This window comes from Neolamprologus brichardi, chromosome 9 (genome assembly GCF_056152115.1).
Source record: "Neolamprologus brichardi isolate AB-2024 chromosome 9, ASM5615211v1, whole genome shotgun sequence".
Classification (NCBI taxonomy): domain Eukaryota; kingdom Metazoa; phylum Chordata; class Actinopteri; order Cichliformes; family Cichlidae; genus Neolamprologus; species Neolamprologus brichardi.
The window spans coordinates 14,359,951-14,368,426 of NC_142112.1; the positions used below are offsets into that span (position 1 = coordinate 14,359,951).

At 37.7% G+C, this 8,476-nt stretch overlaps 1 long non-coding RNA gene across 1 annotated transcript; it reads left to right on the forward strand.

Annotated features, from left to right (window-relative positions):
- The first annotated feature begins 516 nt into the window (after positions 1 to 516).
- Positions 517 to 3,962, forward strand: LOC148101234 (uncharacterized). Its single transcript, XR_015719550.1, has 3 exons — positions 517 to 555; positions 1,779 to 1,805; positions 3,046 to 3,962. It is a non-coding gene; the product is annotated as an uncharacterized LOC148101234 (long non-coding RNA).
- Positions 3,963 to 8,476: the final 4,514 nt, after the last annotated feature.

Genomic DNA, 8,476 nt, shown 5'->3' on the forward strand with positions numbered 1-8,476 from the left:
AGTGCACCATTAATATTATAAATATGATATGTAGATATTTCAACAACAGCATATTAAATGATACTAAATGATACTGTGTGCAGGTGATAATATTTTTAGGAAGCAGAATTTGAATGCAGACCAACTCAAATGTTGAAGCCTACAAATATATCATCCAAGCTTTCATTTATGATTGTTCATGCTTTGAAATTGTGATGTCAGAATTTGATAAAGTGTGCGGTGCTAGGTGTAGCAAATCATTGCTTATTAAATCTACTGTGTTATCTTATAGCACCAAACTAATAGAGCTATCACATAACTGAGAAACGTGTGTGGCTTATTACAAATGGATGAAACCACATTTTACCTTAATGAAGACAGTAATCTTTAATAAGGTGTAGAAAAAAGAGGTGAGTTGTTTGTTGCTGTGGTAAACAAAGAAGTGTACTGAATCTTTTGGACTACACAGAGTGATGTAGTATTGACTCTGATGCTGATTTGAGTTGTCTCATTCTGTGTTTTTGTGCTTTGTCTTTTGTTACAGAGTGAAAGAGATCTTTGGTTTTGCCTTTGCTGGTAAGTAAACAGTGATTGTAACTGAAGCAGTATGAACCTGGCATTGCGTAGCACATTTGACGACTTACATACAGTAGTATGACTTCTTGTGATATGTTTCCATTTACTGATTGGTGAAAACACAGGATTTGTGACCTGTAGCAGCAAAGCCCCCACACAGGGCCTCTGACTGTCCCTGAAAATGTCCCTGAAGTTTAATAGCCCATTTATGTATGATTTAATTTTTTTATGGCTTATTGAATCCAAACATAGTTAAATGTCGGATGTCTTTATACAGTTGTTCATTTTCTCCTTATGTTTGTGGATTTAAGTAGCAGACAAAACAATGAAAGTGTTTTAGGGGAGTCAGTATAAGTGGTTGCTCAAACGCTTAAGAGCTGCACAGGTATTGATTTATATTGTCTCTCAAATTCTGCTGATGTATTACATTAAAGTCAGAACACTGTAGAAGTATTTTGCATGACTTGGTGTAAGTAATAGCTTTAACAGTTAAGCAATAATAAAAATGAAGAGAACCAGAGGTGTGAGTGGACATTCTTAGGTAAATTACAGCCAGTGTGTCTAATTAGTTTATTACTTATGTAGTGAATATAATGTGTTTTAAAATAAATAGAAATGTTGCCAAAAATGGACATTGCAACATACATAAATATTCCTAGCAACTGGTAAAATGAAAGGAATTTTAAGTGTAATATTTTAAGACATTTCATTTCAGAAAACATTTTGCACCTCTGTTATTGTAACATGTCAATATTTACATGTAGTTTAGGATTTGCATATTCATATCAGACTAACCAAAACATGATGAGGTTTTCTGTTGTTTCTGATTTCAAGAATTACTTTGTATTTAATGTTTTTAACCTGAAAGGACATTAAAAGTTTTGGTTTTTCACACTTTATTAGCTCTGACCTGTTGTAGAAAATGTTGGAGCCACAAGCTTCTGTGTAGGAAATATTTGGTGTGTCCTGCACTTGTGCCAACAAATATTGGTGCATGTTCTTTGCATTTCTGTAGTAATAATGTTTTTATTACACATGCTATAGCCATGTGAGACCCTGCAGTTCAATTATCTCCTCTTTAGACTAAAGTAAACTTAAAAAAGCTTAAAGTAATTGAGGATTTTACTAGTTAATTTGTGTCACAGTGAATTGGATTGTGTGTGAAGAGGCTCAACAGTCTGAATCATCCAACAGTGATCTGATGAATTGTTTCCTTTCTCTAGACTGCTGATCTGATCGTCTCAAGTCTGGTAAGTAAAGGTTTGTCTGAGGTGCAGTGCTGGGAAATGTTTCTCATTATAGGAGATTCAGTGTAGTGCAGTGAGTCAGCACAGCTCTTGGCAATCATCAAATCCTAGAAAAGTCTATGTAAACATTTCCAGACTTACAGATCTCTCTTATCATCATACTACATTTTTAATTAGGCCCTAATATCGGCCATGCTAAGTTTATTGTAGATTTAGCAGAGTGTGTATTAAACATGCCCCATATTTGACTGAAAAATGTAGAAACTGCTGTATAGGAGTCATCTGTCTCCAAATTTTTCATTTTGCCAAAAGTCATACTGAGTAAATTATTTGTTACTTTTATGTTAACGGCTCCCCAGACATTATGATATACTGTTGTACCAGGTAAGTACACACAGAAACGGGAATTTGAGACCTTTGGGCATTTAGGAACATGTGAGTTGAGTGCATGTGAAGTGTTTAAAGCAGGTGGTCTGAAACTGTCTGCTCTAACTTCATTGTGTGGGTTTAGCTTGACCATATAATGTTTATAGTAAGTTACTGTAGCACCACATCTTGGTTTACAGACTCTGTTTGTTTTTATTGTGTTAATAGAATGCAAAAATGTCCTTAGAAACATGTTAAACATTTTCATTCAGTTGAATCTAATAATGTACTGTACAACTCTTCAGTGTGTAATGATATATATGTTCTGTATTTTTCGGACTGTAAGGCGCACTAAATTCTAAGGCACATTAAGCCAAACAAAACAGATAAGTCAAACTTTATTAAACTCATTTACAATAACTCTCAAAATTGTTCAGTTGTAAGACATAAAATACAGAACAATACACTCACTTTTCAGGATTTGTGGATTGATGAATGTGGATTGATCAGTTTGAAATCTGCTTTATAAGCATGGCTCTCAACAGGTGCCAGGCCCTTATACACACACACCATATTATGTTGAAGCACAGTACAAATTACTCTATGAGGGTGCTGACTATGGTAGCCATGCTCCGACAATACATCAAGTGGTGCTGCTTTGTAGCTTACCAAAGTCATACTAAAACATTTGACAGATTTTTGAGTGCCGTGTACCACATAGAATTGGTTTGAAATCAGTAAGCACAACCATACATAAGGTGCACTGTCTATTTTTGAGAAAATTAAAGGCTTTTAATTGTGCCTTATAGTCTGAAAAATACAGTAAAGCCAGGTTTATTGGAAGTGTGTCTAATTCCAGTCCCTTTTTGTCTTACAGGTGACCTGCTGGCGAAAACCCTCTCCCTCTATCATTAACAAGCAATTCAGTCTGTCCTATCACTCTCCCTCTCCCTGCTCCATCTTTTTTGACAAGCCATTCTATCTTCTATCATTCTCCGCCATGAGCTCTATCTAATTTGACAAGCTTGAACCTGAGTTGAAACGCAATCCTGTGACTTGAAATCAAGTTTTACCAGAATCTAAGTTTTTGGAATTGAAGTTACCAGAACTTCGTCAATCTGTATTCAGAATTCTGAGAGATCTCCGCTCTCACTGCTCCATCTTTCCTGTCGTTAAACTCTCTCACATCCAGTCATTTTGCTGGAAATCACAAGTAGAAAGTTAAAATTACAGTAGTAGAATTACAGTACAGTAGAACTCACAGTAGAAACTACTTACACAGCCCTACATTTGTCATTTTAATTTTGCATTACACTTTGGAATAAACATTGATTGGCTGTTTGGCTTACAGGTGCAATTGCTTTGATAAATTATATAAAATATACACCTCTTAAAGGTTTATTTGTAATAAGACAATCTGGTTATTTTGTAATATATACATTCAGACTGCTGTATTTACATAAATATTAAATTAGATTCAAATACATTTTTCAAGTCTGTTTCATTGACTATAACATTTGACTACAAGTTTAAACTATTATTATTTAAGGACAAACCCTTTTTTGTCACTCAGTGTAAGTATTCAGTTACAATTGTCATCTAGAGGCTGCCCTGAGAACCCAGACTTCCTGTTTCCTGACTGCTGCAGAACATCCAGCTGAAGAATCGTCATCGCCTGTCATCTGATCACCGCACCATCACAGCTCCTTATATTTGCTTTAAATTTTAAATATCTGAAAGATTTACACAAAGTCTACTTAAAAGCTAAGAGTTTTATTATAGCCTGTTGATTGATTGTTGAGATTTATTCTGCATATTACATTACAGAAGTATAGACCTATTTGTTATCCAGTCTGGTTAAGGAAAAGAAAAGAAGTAATAATATACAGTTTTTTGAAAAGCTACAATAAAACAGACCAAAGTGTTTTCAAAGAACTTTAAATAACTTTTATATTGAGTTTGTATTTAAGTCAGCCTTTTACATCAATTCTGATAAATCCGATTTAATAGTCATTAAAGTCATTAGTTTTTCAGTGTTTACAGGTTGAGTTTTGTTTACATATAAGGTCCAGTTTGTACTTCAACAAAATGCCAAGAAAAGGTCAAAGGTCGCAGTCCCAGAAGCTTAGATGGCAAAAGCAGAAAGAACAGGTAAATGTTTCTCAGACCGGTGAGGAGGTAAATGTGTCTGTTACAAGTATTCCCAGTCCAGAAGTGCAGAGCAGCGTTCAGACAGCCGCAGTGTCTTATGCAGATGTGGTAAAGAGAGGCGTTCGCTCAGTATCTGTGCCAAACGCTAAAGTACAGCAGGTAATCCAGACTGAACCCCAGGTAACTCTGCAAACGCAGCATGATGGAGAAGCTCCAGGACCGTCTCATGTACAGGTTACAAACAGTGAAACTCGTCCACGAGTGAGTAGCATCTGTGCATCCCGAAGCCAGGCCTCTGCTAAGTATGGAAAGTACCGGAATCAGCAATGCATGGCTAACAGTTTGGTTTTCCTGTCATTCTTACACGAGGATGAATTCATTACCAGAGCAGATCTTAACCGTGTGTTGGACAAAGGCCATGCCGTGTATTCAGATGCCAGACTGAGGTTTGTGAACAGCGTGTTTCTAGCCTGTGATGAGCTTCCCACAGTGGTCACCAGCCGCAGACACGAGTATCAAGTGGATATGTCTCAGTTTGCTCGTTATGGCACATTTGACGGTACAGATCATCTTCCGAGCCTTGAACAGGGACTACAGTGTTTGGCTTCAGAGTTTCGCTACGCTTTGCTAGTCATGGGAGGAACAGTCATCACAGTTTGCAGGCTGACTTCTGGTGAATACGCATACTTTGACCCTCACCCACGTAAGTCTACAGGAATGCCATTGTCGCTAGGTGTAAGTAGTGGAACTGCAGTTATGTTAAAATTCACACGTCTTAACGACATGATTGACAGGATCAAACGTTTGTACCGAATGTTTAGCATCGCACCAACCTGCACTTATGAGCTACAGCCTGTTGAGTTCCACAGTGAAAACGTTGCTGACCAAAGAAATGTTGATGAAAACAGACAAACAGCTACAACTGTTCCAGCACCAGCTTTAAATGAACCTGAATTTGAAACCCCAAAATCCACTGAGCAGACACAGAAAACTGTGACCGACACTTTAGCTACTGAAGTGATGTCATCCAGAGTGGATTATTCAAATGAGCCAGCTGCTGAGCTGAACAATCATCCTTCTGATTATTTAGAAATAGAAACCTCTGCATCTTCTGTAAGAGACACTCAGGTAACAAAAGATTCTGTTCCTCAGAATGATTTAAACACTGCCTCCTGTTTAACTAAGACAACAGAGGAACTCTCACATAAACTGTTGAAGCGTACTAAACAGCAAAGGAGAAAGATTAGGAGACGACTATTGGTCCAAGAAAAACTACCACAGAGAAAGGAAAATGATAAAAAGAAAGAAAGACAGATGTACACTTTTGACGAAAGCTTTAAGGCAAAGAAAAAAGATTCTAGTAGAAAGTCTCAGGATTCTGATCACAGTAAGAAAAAGAGTGTGTACAAAAATAATCTGTATAAACTCAATGCTACATACAGAGAGAAACAGAGAGAACATTTTAGAAAAATCTATAGAGATAGTGCTAAAATTAGAGAGAGAAAAAGAGAACGTGTCATAAGGATGTATAAAGAAGATTCTTCATTCAGAGAAAAGCAGAAGGAACGTATAACAAGAACATATAGAGAATCTCCCATTTTCCGAGAAAGGCAGAAGGAACGTATAACAAGAACATATAGAGAATCTCCCGTGTTCCGAGAAAAGCAGAAGGAACGTATGAGAAAAACATATAAAGAATCTTATAGACAATCTCCTATGTTCAAAGAACAGCAGAAGGAACGTATAAGAAGAAATTACAGAACTTGTGCTGGATTCAGAGAGAAACATAAAGCTTACATGAGGTCATATGTTTCTAACCTATATAAAGAAAGTGTAGAATTTAGACAGAAAAAACAACGTTACATCACTAAACGTTATGGAGAAGAGAGACAATTTCAGCAGCAACACAAGGACAATATGAGAGAACGAATGAGAGTAAAATATTGGAACAGTTTTTCTTTTAGACAGATGCATAATATCAGATGTGCAATGAACATAAAAAGAAAATATCGCCAGATGCATCAACAAGCTGAAAGTTTACAGTATCATCCAGATAACAGTATAATGAATGAGGCCATATCTCGTTTCAGATCAAACATTAAGTCAGCACCATCTTATGTTTGTACTGTTTGTCTAAAAGCTTCTTTTCCTAATCAGGTGAAAATCTGCAAAAGAGAAAATTACTCAAAACACCAAACTGTAGCTCAACAGTGTCTAACTGGTAAATTTGTTCATGTGTGTGATGAAGCATGTAATGATCACTGCAGCTTTCCTGTTGAGAGAAAAAAGGAGTATATCTGTCACACGTGTCACAGTTCCCTCAAAAGTGGACGCATGCCAAGGCTTGCTGCTGTCAATGGTTTAGAACTGCAGGATATTCCAGCTGAACTGTGTGATCTCAACATTCTGGAGAGACATCTGATTGCCAAATGCATACCTTTTGCTAAGATTATTCCACTTCCAAAGGGCAGACAAAGACTCATACGTGGTAATGTGGTGTGTGTACCATCTGAGGTCCAACAAACAGTTGACTGTTTACCAAGGCTCAGAAGCCAATCACAGATAATGAGGATCAAGCTGAAAAGACGACTGTGCTACAAAGGCCATCAGCTGTTCCAGACTGTCACCTGGTCTAAACTCATTGAAGCTCTGCGTAAACTCAAACAGATTCACCCACAGTACACAGATGTTGTTATCAGAGATGATGCATTGCTTTGTGATCCAACGTTACCTGATGATGACAGCAGTGATGAAGCCAGCATGGGAAGCGATGATTATGATGAAGCAGATTTAATGGAAATTGACAACTATGAAAAAGATGCCCTTTTGTGCGAAAGTGAGTCTGAAAGTGACCAAGATATTAATATGCAATCCTGTGATGAACAACCAGAGGAACAAAATCCAGAGGAACCAGAAAGTGATTTGAACAATGGAGGTTTTGCTCTAGAAAGTTGTCTGCAGCCTGTAGACATTTCAGAAGAGATTCTCTGTTTCACTGATAACACATATTGTGTGGCTCCTGCAGAAAGAAACAATCCCGTTAGCTTCTTCAGAACTCCTCATTTGGAAGCCATGGCATTTCCTGTGCAGTTTCCTACTGGTCAGAATACACTGGATGAAAAGAGACTTCTTAAACTCACACCAAGTGCTTACTTCAAGTCAAGGCTTTTCAACATTGACGCAAGATTTGCTAAAGACACAAATTACCTGTTTTTCTCACAGTTTGTCACTGAAATACACTTGGCTAATTCCAGCATGACAATACAGCTAAGGAAAGGTAAAACTATGACCAAAGATGGACGCAAAATCACATCAGGAATGTTACAAAGTAAGACAGAAGTAGAGAAGCTGGTAAGAAATAAAGATGCAATCAGATTTATGCAGCCACTCAGAGGAACTCCAGCTTACTGGCAGAAAACTACCAAAGATTTATTCAGTATGGTTCGTCAAATAGGAACACCTCAGTTCTTTGTCACTTTCTCTGCTGCTGAGATGCGATGGCCTGAAGTGATTCAAGCAATAAAGAGACAGCAAGGTGAAGAGGTTGATTTTGAAGCCCTGGACTGGTCAGAAAAGTGTGAAATCCTAAGATCAAATCCAGTAACCACCATGCGAATGTTTGATAAGCGTGTTGAGGCTTTGTTCAGAGATTTGCTTTTTTCTCCTGCACAGCCCCTTGGTGAAATCATTGATTACTTTTACAGAGTTGAGTTCCAGCACAGAGGTAGTCCGCATATACACATGTTGCTGTGGATTCGAGAAAAGGTAGAAGTAGATGTGGATGACGACCAAACTGTCTGTGACTTTGTGGACAGATACATCTCAGCTCAACTCCCTGATCCAGAAAAACAACCTGAACTGCACAAAAAGGTCACTGAACTACAAAAGCACAGCAAAAACCACACAAAAACATGCTTTAAGAGTGTGAACTCTGGTTGTAGATTTGGGTTTCCAAAACCACCAGCCACAAGAACAATGATTGTGAGACAGGATGAGGATTCAGACACTGAAGCTGCAAAAGCCAAACTCAGACCTTTGATGAACCTGCTGAAGGAACCTGAAGCTGCTTCCCTCACCATAGAGCAGATTCTGTCACGATGCAACTTGACAATGAATGAGTATGAACAATGCCTCCAAGACATAAACAAGAAAACAGC